Raw genomic sequence first — 17,968 nt, 5'->3', positions numbered from 1 at the left:
GAGTCAACTTCATGCACACTTCTGTCAACCAACTCAAAGTTTCCTCATATTTATTTCAGGGGGCGGCAAAACTTTTCCCTTTTTCTGCTCCTTGTTTATTGTTTTGTTTCAACTGAACATTGTTAAAAACAGTGGAAAAGTAGCTGAGGCAGATTAAAGCACTCTTTTTTGACTTCTTTCCCCCTCATTCTTAATTCTGATGTTCCCAGTAGAGCAGAGACTGAAGTCTTTGCTGCCGTCAGAGTGATTAGGTGTGGCTGCGGAGGCCAGCTTTCTACCCCCGTCTTCAGCAGGTCCTAATTTCATGTGAGTAGCTGAAAGGATGTGTTTGCGTTTATTTGCGCCTTTTATGTCGAAAAACTTCAAAGGAGCCCCTCTCCTCTTCACCTATCATCAATGACAGATTGCGCACCATGGGAGAGAGAGGGGCTCACCATCTTTCTTTATTTATTTGCTCCCCATCTGAAGATGAAATACACCACACATGCTTCACCCCCCTCCCCCCCCAAAATAAAAGAGCCTACAACCGATATTAGTTGGGTTTCAGGTGAGGGGCGTCCGTTAATATGTTAATGTAATCCTCCTGTTAGGTGTCTCCAATCCCCTGAAGATGGGCAGTAATCAGTTTGTTCCTGTCTGCTGGCTTTCTGGAAGGGAAAGGCGGCACTAATCAGAAGTGGCATAGCACTCGCAGATGCCAGGCAAAGGGGAGGGGAGTGAGATGACACCTCACGGATTTATTACCTCCCATCCTCATCCTGAGTGGGGAGAATCCTGCTTAAAATGGGCAAAATAAATAAACCTAACCACCATGTTAACCAAACATGGCAAATGTGAACCCCAGAGTGTTGCCTTTGTGCTGAAGCTGTTGGTGTTTTCATACTTTGTTCACATGAATAATCATTGAAAAATTGTTGGTATTTTTTCATGATTTTCTCTACATGTCACCCTGGATCAAAATGTGATGATTTTTTTCCCATTGGTCATGATAGAGTTAAGCATAGCTGCTGAAAATGTAAAGCAAGTGTTCTTTATCTTCTCAATCATTAAAAATGTTTGTTTCAGTAATGCTAAAAAAAGTTGAAAAATACACATTTATAGCTTAATATAAGCTAATTACATTGCTTGTTTTATCAGATCAACCAGTGAGACTCAAGTATGTTTAGTTTCTGATCTCATAAGAAAAAGAAAGCAGCAAATTATAACATCTTTGACATTAGGCACTGGTTTTAAAAAGGTTTTAACTCATTATCAAAATAGTCGCCAATTGACTCTAAATTGATAAACTAATAGGTAATCATTTCAGATGCAGTGTACCTACATTTTCCATGTACTGACAGAGGGTAGTCTAATGGGGGGGTCGACTGATATCAGTTCTTCAGGGCCCATACGATACTGATTATCTGTAGTTCATAAGACTGATAAATGATATTTGGACCTCTCACTCCTGAAACTTGGCAACTTCATTACTAATTATTATAGATAAATATGTGCAACACCAATAAAGGTGTTTTTTTCCTCTAAAAACGGTACACCTTTTACAGTTCATGTATGTATTAACCTGTAGTGCAAGTCCTTGTATTTTTACTTCAGTAACAGAAGTAGTAAGTGCCAGGGTAGAGAGTTAAAGTTAAGTTCTGATAATCGCCCAATTGCCGAATATAAGCCCCAAATAATAAGCCAGGCCGTTAATCGGTCGACCCCTAGTCTAATGTAATATGAATGTCATAGTACCAGTATACCCATAACACAAATATGCTCAAGAAATTTAAAATTCCAAAACACAAAATGATGTAAGTGCTCAAAATGTCATTCCTTCTTTGTTCTTTGTTTACACTGCGTGTGTTCAGGGTGCAAAGTGATCTACCCTGACACTTTGTGCTGTTGTTGTTAGGCCATGCCCCCTAATAAGTTTAGCAATTGAGCCCCACATTAAGGCTTTGACCTTTCGATGTAACTAAACTGGCCTTTTCACCCACAGACTTACACCTTTGACCCCTGTCAGTCTCGATACTCTGAGCACAGGTTATGAATTTGGTATTGATTATATCTTGTCTTAAAGATGGTCAGGTATTGAACCTTTTTAAGTTTGTGGTAGATTGAATGGAAAATTAGAAATTCAATGAATTATCTGTGGAATATGTTTCAGGCCTTGCAGAGGATAATAACACAGGTGCATTAGATCCATGGTGGTTTCCAATGTGGGACTTGAGACTTATCCAGTAATCATCCATCAGCTTATTTAGACGTGTATTTACTGACAGGTAGTGAGGTTTATCTTCTCAAATCGTTTTTATTTGTCCAACGATTTTCATTAGGTGTGAAACCATATATTATAACAAGAACTGCCTTACTATATATTTTTGTAAACTTATTTTTTAATTTCAGTTCAAGATGACTTTCTTTCTGCTGAAGGGTAGGTTGTTCTTTGTCTTTATCTGTCCATCTGTTTGTCAATGTGTCGCTCTCACTTTTTCCTCTTTCTGTGTTAAGACACTGAGCAGGGAGTCATTTGAGCAGTATGGCTTTGTAGTTGTGTGTGTCTATGTGTGTGCACAAGTTATTGCACACACACACACACACACACACACACCCACACCCACACCCACACACACACACACACACACACACACACACACACAGTGCGCGGCAGGACAGCACAGTAAAGGTCAGCACGATGAGTTCAGGAATGACAGGAAACAATGAACCTTCCCGGGTCCAGTAAATTAACCCATGTCACGGGCTGCTCATTCCTGCTGATCAATACTGAACACTTTGCTTTCAGAAAATGAGGGTCATCCTCCTCGGGCCCCAGCCTCCCAGGGGACGGACAGGAACGCTGATAAAACAATCACCATAAAGAGTTCCAGACTCACAGCTGAAGAGTGAGTGCTGGAGGCTCCTTCAGTGTCAGCGTGTGTGCTAAGAGCCACTTGCTCTCCTTCACCACCCCCCTACCACCGCTACCTCTGCTCTGACAGGGGCCCGGTCGATAAAGTGGATTTGAGATATAAATGTTTCCCACAGCCCCCTCCATCACTCTGAGACACCTGCATGCCGGGACAGAGTGACACAAAGGGAGGCTCTGTTCCACCATCTCTGCCACCCTCAGAGAGCAGCATGTTTGGAAAGTTAGTCCCTAAAAGTTGCGTGTAAAGCGCTGCAAGTACAGCTCGTAATCTCTGTCTACTTTGGTACTCTCTTTTATCTCTCACTGAATTTCCTAAAGTAATTGAAGAGCTAAAAAAGTCCTTTGAGAGTAATATGCTCGGCAGCTGCAGGGGTTCGATAAAGTGTCTAAAAAAATTGGGAAAGTATACAAACATCCCAAGTGGCAGGAGCAATTTTATCCTGCAGTACCCTCATTTCTAACCTCCCTAGATGCTAAACTGTTGTGATAGAAATGTGGCGTAGTTGGCTGAGATTTAAATATCGCAATGGAATATCTCAAAATGCGCTTTAGACCCCCATGGTCCACAGAATATGATTCCTAAAAATACTAGTGACCCCTGACTTTTCCTGTAGCAGGCTGGCTGAAAAAGCAGACATGTTTCATATACTGTACTTCTCAACAATATACTGATACAAACATGTTCGATTCAAAAGCCCTGGAGATAAAGACAATGCAGAGTATCCCTAACACACCCACATCATGATCATTACACTCAGCAGTGAGTCCTTGTGTAAACAGGAAATCCTGTTAAACCACAGTGAGCACACTCCACTGCTAAGTTACCAAACAGTCCTATTTGTCACTTTGCATCATAGAATTCCAATATTTATGTTAGCATGATATTGACAAATGAAAATCCTGAATATCAAACCAAGGTTGATTTGCTAAACAAAAAATGTTCACTAACCAGAAAAGAAGCGCCTTTGATTTTGATTGCCGCATTTCTCAGCCCAGCTCTTAATTGCCCTGAGAGTGGTTAAGATATAAAATAAAACAAGTTTTTCTTCTTTTGGATGTGTCATGGTCGTTGCAGTCTCAAAGGAACAGTAGCATTGTCTGTAGCAGTAGTCTTGTTTCCTTTCTTTGATTCACCTGCTTTTTTGCTCCACTTTTTTTTTAATGCTGTCTCTTAGTGTTGACAGTAAAACAGTGTACTAATATAATTTCCCTCAGTCATGTAGACAGGTATCAATAGTATTTTTTACTGTCGTGCACTCTCACTCCACACACTCTGAAATCTGCCGAGACTAGACACACACATACACTCAGCCGACGATGCCTCCTGACCTCAGCTTGTGGTCGCTGCTGGCTGCCCAGAGCATATTAAAGGCTTAGATAAAGGGAGCTGGAAACTGGTTGGGGCTGGCCCATCGGCCCGGAGAAAGTGCTTGGAGCAGCAGTTGCAGTGGCGGCTCAGGGAGCCCTTTTTCCATTAGGAGTCATTTCCAGGTCCACCCTCAGCCGGTGACAAAGTGGTCTCTGCGTCTTCATTTTCTGCTGATCCCGAGTGAGCCGGAGGGAGGGAGGGACTGTCATCAGTTACTGCTGCCGCCGCCCCCTAATTGCAGCCAACTGTCGATGCGTGCATTTGGACCTTTTTCAGGCCTACATTATTTATTGGGAGAAAAATATTGTATTGATTTTGGATGGCATGGTGAGGTATAAGTGATGTTGCTAAAGAGCTGACAAGACACTCTATAAACTTTTATAACAGTGTCATAGCAGTACTTTGCTGACATCAAATTAACACGTTTCAATGTAATGACAAAGAATGACTGCATTGCAGGGAATCACAATTTGGATCTTCAAAAATGCTCCCAGATGTTATTGTTTCTGGACCCTTTTTAGCCCTCAGACCACCATTATGACTTAAAAAATGCAGTATGCAAGTATATTATAACGTACTTCTGCACTGCTGCTGTAAATGGACCATTACCAGACATTGAATCATATATCGCTTAATGCTGTTCTATGATTGTGTTAAATGTTCTCTCTTTTAGTTGCCACAAAATATATATTTTTTGAGCCTAAGCCTGGCCAACACTAAAATATTTTTCAAATCTTAGATGTTGAAAATGTTAGAGACACAACAAATGATGATAAATAATGTCAGATTTGTACAGCTTTGTTCCTACAGTGTGTGGAGTAATGAGATGGCCAACACAGCACACCACACACAGTTTCCATTCGCCAGCAACCACAGACTCAACTCTCAAAACTGGAAATCCCACAAAATCTCTCGCACCAAAAATGAGTTTAAAGAAGACAAATGTGGGGGATCATGGGATGGTTGTCAGGCTAAATGTTGCTAGCTGCTTAGTATATCCATTGTAGTAGCTATTTCTGTTCAACTCCTCTCTTTGTCACTTTGATTGTGGTATGTTTTGCAGGATAGTTTTTAAACACTTGCCACAAATCACCAAGTTTAACCTTCATTACTGACATCTAGCTAACTTATCTACACCATGGCTGTGTTTGTAGTGCTTCCATCTTCGGTCGGCTTGCCTCCTGATTGGCTGTTGCTTGGTTTTACGAGACGATTCAGAGTGTGTGCTTGGCTGTCCTCTTGGTTCCCCCAAAACACTACAGGATTTCTGATTGTAAAAATAGAACATGTTTAATATTCACAATTTCAAACCCTTGTGACCCCAATCGTCATCAGAGCAGATTTGGGGAAGTCATGTTATTATTTTTTATTTTTATTTTTTAATGTTTTGGGGCATTTTTGCCTTTAATGGACAGGACAGCTGAAGAGAGACAGGAAATGTGGAGAGCAGAGAGTGGGGGAGGACTTGCAGTAAATGGTCTATAGCCCTCTGCGACAAGGGCTATAGCCTCTGTACATGGGGCGCACGCTTAGACCGCTAGGCCAACGGTGCCCCAAGTCAAATCACTCTTAACTTACCGCACACCACAGGAATATCTGGCAACTTAATCTTTGGAATCATGGGAAGGGTGTTAGCCTATTATCTTGTAGTGCGTCACCCACTTTAATCTTTTTTCCTGATAGGACACCTCTGGGTGTTTTCACTCGGAATGGATCGTTTTATGTAACTTTTTAAAAATGATGTATTGATTGGTGTTTGAACTTCCCCTGTTGAGAAGAAGTTTGACTTCTACTGTTTGATGACACCGATGACAGCTTACTGCTGAAAGACATTCATAGCTGTAGCCATTGCCCACATAGATAAAAGGACAGCTTTATCCATGAGAGCTGGACTGTTTATGCGTACCTGTTTTGTGCCTGGTATTTTAAGTCCTGTCAGGAAATTGGAGAGAGATAGCAGGATGTAATTTGGTGTGTTTCACCCATAAGCAAACCAACACAATTCTGTTTGTGCTATTTGGAAATGATTAACCCTCGTCTGTGTGTGAAGGTTTCGTCAGTCCTTTTTAGTCTTCCTTGGGTTATACAACAGGGCAATGGAGAGTTCGCTTGCACAGGAGGGAGTATGCTTGGCTCTGGCAGAGATACTGAGTTCACTCCTAACACACTCCAAGTTTAATGCATACAGAATTATTATAGAACACTTCACCTTTACTTTTTTATTTCATCTTCCTCTCATAAGGTTCATATCAGTTACATCTGCTCATTTTCGGCTCTTTGTTTTGCAGATTGTCATGTGAGATTACTGTACTAACACATTTTAAGTAGATGTGCTGTAATGGTCTCACCACCTTATCATAAAAATGGCTGCCATTTTTATATCTTCTGAACTCCTCAGCTTTGCACCTTAGCCCTCTATGTGAGCGTGAGCTCTTTGTTTTTCAGTGTGTCCAATTACTATTCCATCTATTTCCCTCCACTTGGGTCACATTAAAGAAATGTGGTCATGATCCTTTTCCAAAGCAGTGACCTCATTACCTGTAAAGACTTCTTGTAGATGTGTGAGCACATTAGAGCTGTTTAGTGATGTCGGGGCAACAAGGTACAAGGCTGTATTTTGGCACCAGCTGGGGGGCTCTGCAGGAGTCCCAGGAACTATGCAAACAGCAGGAATGCTGCTCTGCACATCCAGGATCAGTCCAAGATTCATAATGAAACACATGCATGTGGGGAGTGACACGTACTGTATAATCTGACTCTAATCTTTTCAGACGTTTTAACTAGGCTGACAAGTCGCATAAAATCAAAGCAACCTCACTATAAAATTCTGCATCTAATAGTTAGCACAGCTTTGTTAAAGATAAAAGAAAGAAATCACATTGTTACTGAAAACACAACTGTTTGCCAAACTACCACTTTCTTTTGTTTTACAATAGTTTTCTAATAAAACAAGGCCGGCTTTCATTGGCGAAGCAGGGCAAGAGCTTTGTAAACCACTTTCTCCCTCCCTCTCCCCCTTCTTCAATAAAGACCCTGTGCCTAGCATACCTGCAATGTTTGATTCCATGTAATTGAAACAAGGCGAGAGTTGGTCCTTGCCAGCACATGGCTTCACCATTTAAGGTAATGTTTGCACTGCTAAAGCGGCTAATGAATCCAAGTCTTGGGAGCTGGCACAGTGACTCGGCTCACCAGGGCCTGAAAGCGCCTCAGGATGCTGTCCCCTTCCCTTCCACACAGCTGTGAAAAGTTTAAAAAGCCCGACCCCATAACATGAAACGGTGAGGGCGAATACAACTACAATTAAAAAGGAGGGAAAAATATTACTTTGGCATCCTGAGGTCATTATCCGCAGTTTATTGCCATTTGTACAGTGCTTTTATTTTGCTTTATATGAGCAGGATTGGCCTTTAATTGCAGCGTTTGCTTGTTTTTCCTTGCAGTGTTTTTTAATTTTGGAATGCTTGTATGCGTCAGGGGAAAAAGCCTGTGCACCTTCAATGACCCCATGAGTTCCCCCAACAAAATGATGCGTTGAATCTTAAACTCTTTGCTCCTGGGATTCTCCACAAAGCTCATACACAGGGGAGCAGTGGACAATAAATTCCTTCAGAGTGTTATAATTGTTACTAATTTAATTGGAGCACAGGCTTGAAGTCTGAAGAAAGTCTTGTATCTTTGTCTGTGGAGTATTTCAGTGCAGCCCACTGGGAAAGTGTATGTTGATATGATAAAGATGTCTGGATCAGAAATAATAACAGTTCGGGTTCAGGGGCCACACCAGCATATTTGAATTTCCTTTGGTTTATTTGTATGACTTATGGAGAATATTTGGAATTCTGCACATTTCTTTATTGTGATTAAATCCTAGAGCTGCAGTGCCGCATTTTAAACACATCTTATTTCTCCCAGCTTTGCTGTGTTGAAGTGTAACAAAACACAGACTCACTCAACACAGAACCAGACCGCATTCAGTCAACAGTACAACAATTACATCTGTCCCAGGAATTAAGAACACATTTGAGGCCACAAGCCACAAATACGTTTCAGAGGAGATACTACTTTTCAGCTCTGCCACCTTCCTTGTGTGGCTTACTCTACTGAGCTCGAAAGAAGAGCTTAATCCACTAACTAGACCAGAGAGCACCCTAACTGGCCTAATCCAGAGGCTCTCTGGGGCTCTCCCAGGTACTGATTGACTGATTGGTGGAGATGGATGCTATCTGGTGTAGTGCAGCTCCATAGGGCATTTAAACAACATTAACGTTGCTGGATAGGCAGAGAGAGGGAGAACATTATGGACTATGAATGATGGTCTCCTGACAAATCAGTATGTGCCATGACAAATGCACATTTTATGACGCTCTCCAGTTGTTTCTGTCAGCAGGGAAGACAAATGTAGCTGCTGTGTTTGTGTTTGTGTGTGCTGGGGCTGATGCATAGGCATTGAGTGAAGTCCTCAGGAGCTGTCCTTCTCTGGTAATTTGGCATGTTTGCTTTAATGTAATGTGATTGTATTGCCAGATTTGGCTGTAGCCTGGAAAATCTCTTTTTCAGCTTCTTTAAAGCATCAGACAGTAAAAATGACATCAAAGATCAACTCCAGATTGGAGCAGAAGAGAATAAAATGACTGCTTTCCATTGGAAGCCCTATCTGGTGTCAAAGTAGGATGTTAAGATTTATATTAATGTATCAGGTAGCAAAGGATACTGACTTTACAATAGAGTGAACATTATCAGAACATTGTCATACTAAATGTTTGTTTTTTTCTTAAAATTATGAGGCTTTAAGTCTTACAAACTGCATATTTTTAAAACAAAGAATTCTTATTATTTTTTTAAACCTTTTATTTTAGTAATAATATGTAATAAGCACTGAAACTGCATTTGCATTTCCCTTTGAAAGCAGAATGTTTCTTTCAAAATATACTCTTCAAACACTAAAACAGCTGCATATAAAATAACCTGCAAAACAATGAATTTGAACATTAGGAGCATTTTTCCGAGTCATCAGTCACACAGGTATTCAGAGGTGGAAACAAACATAAGATGGGATTTTGTCCAAGAAATTCCTCCCTCCAAGGTTTCAGTTGCTTGTAAAATATGTCTGTATCCTGTGCTCGGAACTCATTAGACGAGTTTGTACCCACTGGAGTGTGTGAGCCCTCGCAGAGCTCAAATCTTCGGAGCAGCGCTGATGTAATTAGAGATTGGTTCACATAGCACATTATGGTGGTCTCTCCTTTGTGGGCTAGGCAGCAAAAAAAAAAAAGAAAAAAGAAAACTTCTTCTGACATCATAATCTAAGTGATTTTACACCCTTTCTAAACAAAAATCCTCACCACACTTACCTTCATTGAAACAACGATTTAGATAATAAAAAGAAACATGTATTGCTGGACCATAATTGAGCAAAGCCATATTGGACCCTAATTAAATTACACCCCTCCTCTTTCATAGCTAAACGATAATCATCTCAAAATTCACATTTGCTAATAGATATGTTGAAGTTATTAAAGTAATCAGCAGCAAAGGAAATCCATCCCGAATTGATTGAGGAATATGCTGATTGAGGCATGGTATTATTTGGAGGTTGAGTCCAGTGTGGGAGTGATCATTAAGAGATCCTGCAAATGAATGGGAATTATCCTTATTGTGAAGAGGGGGCTTACAGGAGTGAAGGCTTCTCACTGAAACAGACCTTAATTAAGAGCTCCGGTGTTATTACCAAGCTAAAACACAGGATTCCTTTCACAGTAAAGTAACCTGAATACAGTTTTAAGATGAGATAAATTAATTCATTTTGGATGTAAAGAAGGAGGCTGTTGTCAGTTTGAACAAAGGAACAGTATTTTTATTTCCAAACTTCACACCTCAAGTGCAGTCTGTCCTTCATATGCCCTACATACACTGTTTTTTGTAGTTAAAAGGCATTTTATTTTATTTGCATGCCACCTTTTTTCTATTGTTGATCTGAGTGAAAATCAATAATGATTAGTCAGGTAATATGATTATATGCATCTGGAATTGATGTTTACTCTTAAAGCAGTCAATGCCAGTTAGGTATGAAACCATGCATTCATTCACACTAAATCACATTAATACCTAATCATGCAGAATGAAGGAGAAATTCAATCGCTGACCAACTTTGTTAAGATTGTTGGTTGTTTATCCAATTTTGTTTAAAAACTAAGTGGTAAGATTTATTCTTTTAATGTAAAGTCAACTAAAATGTGAAGAGGAAAAAAAAGATTTTGAATTGCTTTCTGTTTCTCAGACATTAAGACAACATAATTATAATATTACTACTTATAAATGTAGGGAGATACAACACAAACTTTATCAAAATAATAAATCCATGCTTGAAAATATCAGTTTGTTTTTATGATGAGTTGATATTTTTTCCCACAGATCAACTTTGAGGAGACGATGTAGGATAACTGCAGAAAATATGCAATTTCATTGATTTGTTAAATTTAAGTCATGGTGAAAAATAAAACCTTTGAAAAAGTCCAAAATAATCTCTCCATTATATTTTTTGAATATCCATTTAATCTGGATTAAGACACCGTCATTGCTCTGTAACAGCGGAAGCATCTCTTTTGTGTCTGTGCCTCTGTCTACTGTCCGACAAGAGAGAGAGAAGAAGAAGTGGGCACAATAGTGTTTGAGACCTATCTGCTTTGCATTACTGTAAGAAAAAAGCACAGATGGATTTTAAAATTCACAGGAAGTCCAGACGAGCAAAATGCTCAGGAAGCGGAGAAAAAAAAGTGAGGGGTAGGCATACAGTTCAGTCTAATGAGATCTGTTATTCTGGCTCATTTTATACCCACCTAATCACACGCTCAAATAGATTCGGTGAAACCCCATCTCCCTTTGAAGACACACCCACCACTCATGTGATCTGATTAGTATTTTACATGAGATACCAGCCCAGGCCAATTATGAGAGCTGACCACAATGTTCCAGTCATTCGACGGGCTGGAGATTCACTGAGGTGGAATCATAATTTAGGGCAGTTAAAGACAGACCACTGGATCAGTGGCTCCCATAATGCACCATAAAAAAGGTGGCCCAATTAGTGCCTAGCCAGGAGCGCTGGCTTTGCATACACCATCAAAATGATGAGTTGTCAAATCCTTTATAAGACTTTTTAAATCTGCTGTAGCTCTTCAAGACTCTATTTGTAACTTGAGGGGATGATTCTACGGGCCACACGTTATTTCCTGCAGGATCACACTTTGCACATTTTGTAAGAATAACTGAACCAATTATGAAATTAAAACCTCTGCCTAAAATGATAAATACACTTCTTGAGAAATTAACTACGTACTGATTTGCGAGAGTCTGACAGTGAATAAGAAAAGCAGAGCATATCATTAAGTGTTGTTGTGTTCTCCGAGCAGAGCATAGACGGAGATCCTGGATCCAGAAGAGGGTGCCATAGATCAGAATCCAAGCACGCTCTATCTTTTCTGCTGCTTTCTTCTCTATCTGCTATGGTGCTGTCTGGTTACACGCTCACACAATCACGCACAGATCTGATCAAGGAAGGTAGCACGCTCCTTCTGCAGAGTTCATAACTGTCAGCTCCTAATTCAGTACAGTAGAGCAGTGTTAATTATCATCCTGCACGGCTGGAGAAAAGAAGCAGGGGGCCATGGAAGGAAGAGATATCTTGAAAATAAGAAAAAAGAAAAAAAATGTATCTTAGCTGTGAGGGAAGTAATTATTCTTTTATTCGAACAATATTTTTTTCTTTTCTCATTCTCTCCTCTCTGTCTCACTCTCAGTCTCTCTCTTTCTCCTCCAAACCAGTGTGTGTACTCTCCCGCAGGACCTAGGTGAGGAGTTATTTCTGCATCTGGCTTGAGGTTCCACCGAGCTTTTACATAATCAAATCAATATTGCTATGATTCACCCTCTGGCAACGACTGCCTCGTGCAAGTTTCACTGGTGATGTTTGGCAGCTTACGAGATAAAAAAAGACAGAGAGTGAGAGGAAAAAAAACCCTTAGTTAAAAATCTGTGGGCTATTGATTTCTTGCCTTGTTGGTCCTCTCCCTACCACCCAGCTTCCCATCGCCCTATTTTTCCTCCCTCTCTCCTTTGTTGTGTCCTCCGTGCTCTAGGTGTGATTTTTCAGTCTGGTAAATAAAGTAGTGGTCCGACAGTGTGGTGGGGTTTCCGGGATGCCAAGGTGAGGCCCGAGGTGTGGCGAGGTTTCTCTTCCAGGAAGTGCAGCCGATGAAATGTGTGATCCATCTTGATAAGTTGACGGGCTATAGACAGGAGCCGCACACCAAACAGAATCCTCTATAAAAGCAAATATGACAACCAAATGTTAAAAGAGAAGAGGGGGGAGAGGGGGATACGCCAGCAGACATCTTTAGCAAAAAAAAAAAAAGAGCTTTTGAAAACACAACAGTGAAAGGCTGTAGTGTTTCAATTGTAGAATCTAGCTTGTTGAGTACTTGTGCACTATGAGAGACATCAATGGTTGAATGACATGATAAAAAGTAAGAGAACCAGCTCTGCTTGACAAGAATCAGCAGCTAGCATCATAGACAGAAGTTCAAATCCACAGTTAAAACTATAGACAAAAAATGTAGCTAAGTTTGCAGTGTATCTCCACAATGAAGAAGCAAGACTCAGGTTCACTCAAACGTGTTTTTGTTTATCAAGCACATTCAGATATCCTCTTTACTGTCTCATATCTTTATAAATCATGCCCAAATATGACTTATTTAAAGGTTGGTTGAGAGCTTGAAGCTCCTCCAGCCTTTCCATCTTAATACACTCGTGCTGTGTGGACAAGTTCCGTGCGGTCCTGTTAGCTGCCGCACCAGAGCATAAATCCTTCCTCTTTGTCACTTTGATCAGCCTTCCTTCCTTTCCTCAAGTGTCTGCAAGGAATGCGAGCGGGTGGAGTGGGTGCACGTGGGTGAGGTGACAGGAGACGAACAGAGGAGGGATGATTGTGTGAGCGTGTGTATGTGTGTGTTGAGGGGGGTATAGCACATATCACATCGCATTGATTCGGTCCATTTGGTGGACTGAACATGAACCCAATAATCAGATCTTGCTTAAGCACGCGCTTCCTCAGTAATTGACTCTCGCATATTGATTAAGATGTTGATGTGTCCCAGTCCTGCTCCTGTGCTAATGCAACTGAGAATGAGACTGACCCCCCCATTTGAAACACCGACACATGACACACACACACACACACACACACACACACACACACACATGTGCATACAGGCATGAACAGACACAGCACACATGCACACACAGAGGCACACAAGCACACACACGGCCGGAACAAGGCTGTCATTGGACTCAGTCTAATAGATAAAGCTGTCATGCCGATGCTGCAGCGTCTCACAGGCCCAGCAGACCAAATTAGCCGGTCAATAATTTATGTTAGAATAAGCAAAGAGAAAGAAACACAGACAAGAAAAGTGAACAAAGCTGCTAGAAATGTCAGCAACGTACAAATGAGTGGTGGATTTGATTACTTCTTGAAAACATCAGTCACATTAGTTATTTTTTACTTCTGTTTCAGTCGCTCCTTGCGTTTATTACCAGCTAGTTAAGGATATTACCTCCCAAAAGAAAAGGTACTCACACCTTTCCCATGAATATTAGATATTGAAAAGGCAAGCTTGACACACTGACATGTTTACAATTTTTCATTTTAGCGAAACCAAATGTCGTAGGATTTGATGAACCCAAACAACCGTCTTTATGTCAGAACAAACAAAAAAGGAAAGAAAAAGTGTCATAAACTCTGGAGCTCTTTTTATTCTCAGACTGTGTGAGGCAAATTAGAAATAAAACAGAGGCGAATAAGAAATCACCCAGTTAGAGGAAATCAGTAGGAAATGTTTCACAGATTTGGCCATGTTGTCATGTTTAATTTACAGTCTGTTTGGACTTTTGAAGTGTCCCGTATTTTAGCTGTTTAAATCATAAAAGGAATTTATTTAAGTGGTGGAAAGTGCAACATAAAAAAACATAATGGTGTTTTATTCCTACAAAATAAAAGTCCTTATATGTGGTCGCTCTGGTCCAGCATTTACTGTGATACAGTATATGTTTGTGTTTGTGATATAAGCAGACTTGCCCCAATATTATAATCATTTTTCATGTAGCCTCATGATATGTTTTTAATGTATTTAAATGACAGTCACAGCAATAGCTTACAAATGATACCCTCAACCTATTCGATAATCAACCTTATCTTATTTCTCCTCCTTATTTTTCTGGAAAAAAATATTTTCTAGATCATTTGGGAGATGGTATATCCACATAAAAATCCACCAACTGGCTTTCTAATAAGAAGTGCCAATGTTTCAGATCTGTGTTTTGTGTGTTCCAGCATGGTGGTCTCATGTTTGTCCTAACTTGGGGAATCATTCCGTAACTTTCCTCAATCCATAATGCAGTTTTATGTGTGATTCAGTTGTTCTCACACATGTTTTAATATGAAACATTAAATTACATTCATATAGATAACACATTCTAAAACAAATATACATATTCATACGCACCTTAAGGAATACTTTGGGGTCCAGTCTTGCTCAAGGGCATGTCACACTAATGGCTAATCTAGTATTCATGGGACTCATACAGGAGCATCTGAAAGCAGCTTTTTAAACCCTGTATTTTTCCATGTGAGGAGTTCATTTCATTTTTATTTTGTCTGAATTTCAGATTTTTGTCGGAAATTATTTCTTACAGATAACAGTAGAGGGAAACCTGTCAAGGATGCTTAAAAAAAACAATCAATCAATTGCAACTACTGGTGAAACACAACGCCCACTTAGTGCAACACAACGCCAGCACAAACTGTTGGGAAATTATTGCAGTTACTTTTGTCGGCTTTTGATCGAAGTCCAATAAACAAATGTTAAGATGGCAGTTTGCAGACCGTGTAATGGTAATTTAGAATGACTGAGTTACAACCATTAACCACAAACTGTCATGTGCTGCACTTTGTGTAAGTGTGAAACAGTTTGACTCTTTGCACACTGAGCTGTTTCTTTATGCAGCCAACCAAATATTTTACCCTCACTCTGACATAGTTTATACAAGTATTCAATGTTTATGCCTCGTAGGTTTAACATATTTCCCATATGGCCATTTTGATGAGCTCCTGAATGACAGTAGTATCTGTTTTTAGATTGTATTGTTGGACAGCGTAGATGATTCTTGATTTCCATCACCTTTGAAAAAGCAAACACACACAGACACACACTCAGACACATTTACACACACATAGACACAAAGTTACCAGTGCAGCTACTCAGACTTAACTATTCAACAATGCAGGGTTACAGTGGCAAAGCATACAAGCACTCTTGTTTGATATTAACCCTTATCTTGTTGGGACTGCAAGTCCCATGACAAGAAAAAATGTTGCCAAGGATCTGGTTAGAAAAGATCGTTGTGAGTTTGTGTCTTTTGAAAGGCAGAATGCTAGTGTGTATTTCTGTGTGTGTGTGTGTGGCCTTCAGGCCTCTCCTAGCCTGCTCCTGCCCCAATGGGAGGGCTGCCTGTAGCGAGGTGAACCATCACTCTGAACCACCCACCCCCTCCCTCCTCTCTCCCTTACTCCTGCATGTCTCCCAGGAGTGGACCGACACCTCTCCGCTGGCCAGAGGGAAGACCAGCTCCTCTCCTGGGCCTCCTTCTATGTCTCCAATCAGCCTGCGCTGCCATGGCCCTAGGGCTGCTGCAATGTGATAATCTCTGCCTTTTGCGTTATGCATTGCCCTGATGAATTCATCTTGTGACCACCTGGCACTCGCTGTTAGGAATTCAAGTGTTGTTTTTGCAGCAGAGGCTGGGGCGAACGCTGTGAGGGACTGTTTTCCGACTGTCAGTGAGACCCTCTTCTACTCCCTCCCCCTTCTCTTCATCTCTCCTCCTCCAACATCGGCAGAATGTTTTAACCTCTCCAAAGACCCTGGCGTATCTGCTGTTGTGGTGGCAGGAGTGGGATTCTTCACCTCAGCAGGACCTGTGTGGGAAAAAGCCCTGCTTGGTATTTAAAAACGGAAGGGCTTTTTGCTGTAAGACAAATTGAAACGCAGGAGGCTAGAGAGGAATGTGGCTGTCAGAGTCAACAGCTGCTTGTTTTTTCGCTATGAATAATCACAGAGGTTGACCCATGGAAGCTGAGGATTGTGTAACACATATTTCACAAAATTAAAGGTCAATGCAAACATGTGGCAAAGCTTGTGCCCCATAACTTTTGACTTCCTTCAAAGCTGTCTTTGTGACCTCAATTAAATTATGGAAATAGAAACTTGAGGCAGACAGAATCACTGTTGTGTTTCAGTGTCGGGCTTTATAATACAGGTTCAATCGAAATAATGAATTAATAGATGCATTTTTCATAAACCTTCAGAAAAAATGTGCGCCCTGATGCCGAGGAGTCCAAATTTGAATATGGTCTCACATGTACTCCATGTAGTCACACAGCACTTGAAATAGCTTGTGGCTCAAAACATTAGAATTTCATATTTTGTTCTGTGTGCATGCGTAAGAGAGAGGGAGAGAGAAAAGAGTGTGTACAAGCAAAAGAGCAATAGAGTGTCCATGTCCTTGGCATCACACCAAATCTATAATTTACACTTTTACATAATTGGACTTTGCCTTTGCTGCTTATCGATTGTGAATCCATGTCTTCTCATTTTCTCCAAGTGACAGAGCAGCATGGGTAAATATTTTAATAAGCCATTTGGAAAAGAAATGCCAGACACTTCACCAAGACCTGTCCTGTGAAACGCAATGAGAGACCACCGAGTGATGGCATACGCAATGCAGAGCCCGAGCATGTGTCATTGTCTTGATTTCACACTCATTTAATCGTATTTCATTCGAGCCAGGACAGGACACTAAGCAGAGACTCGGCTCTCACCACATGGTCCCTGAACAGGACATTTTGTCAAACTCTCAGAAATGCATTTTTCCACAAAGTGAAAATAATTAACTTAAGGTTTGCCTTGTTTATTTTGCCTCATTATGCTGTGCTGTAAGGGGATACGATAAATTGTGCTATATGCCAGGCACGCCTGCCAGGAAAATCTGATAAGAGAAATATTTACCCCCAGAGTTCTGCCAGTAAACCACCGATGATGGATGAGCAAAGGATACAATGCAACATTAATTTGCCAGACACCTAGATTCAGACTCAGAATCTGCAAAGAAGTATCCCTTCTGTTCAAATTTCCTCAGAACTTGAGATGTTAGCAAAGTTGAGGTGTCATTTTCATAATATTTTGCTATTCTACAGTTAATCTTAATTTAATATTAGGGTCATACCTCTAAAACTGTGTGCTTTTTTATTGTGACATACTTAAAACTTATGACCCTGTGGTTTGAGATGTGGCTAGGAACCAAAAGCAAAAGCAGTTTTCATTTCATTTGACATGTTGTCAAAAAAAAAGTTGCAAGAGACAGATTTTAAATAGTGTTGAAGTCCCTCGTTCTGTAATCTCAGCACTAAGTCATCTAAGAGAAAGACAAGTATGATACATCTTAGGGCCAAAGGTCCTAGATGAAATATTAATCAGAGAGCGGTAGCTTGCCAGCCTGCTGTCACTCCCCTATCATCCACAGGACTTTGGACTTGTTAGCCAGGTAGCTACAGGCGAGGCCCCATGGCTGAAACT

General features: G+C 40.6%; 1 long non-coding RNA gene across 5 annotated transcripts in view; it reads left to right on the top strand.

Moving 5' to 3' along the window:
• LOC117816401 overlaps positions 1–17,968 on the top strand; it is a 73,066-nt gene that overhangs the window by 45,139 nt on the left and 9,959 nt on the right. For 2 of the 5 annotated variants that reach the window (XR_004631944.1, XR_004631946.1), the window contains exons 5-6: positions 210–306; positions 591–802. The exons of 1 other annotated variant lie outside the window; for it this stretch is intronic. This is a non-coding gene — a long non-coding RNA (uncharacterized LOC117816401). Of the gene's footprint in view, positions 1–209; positions 307–590; positions 803–2,785; positions 3,915–17,968 lie in introns of those variants that run through there. 2 more of the 5 variants (XR_004631945.1, XR_004631947.1) reach the window with 2 other exon arrangements.

The sequence above is a fragment of the Notolabrus celidotus genome, chromosome 7, assembly GCF_009762535.1.
Source record: "Notolabrus celidotus isolate fNotCel1 chromosome 7, fNotCel1.pri, whole genome shotgun sequence".
NCBI lineage: Eukaryota > Metazoa > Chordata > Actinopteri > Labriformes > Labridae > Notolabrus > Notolabrus celidotus.
This window is presented reverse-complemented; position numbering and strand designations above follow the sequence as displayed.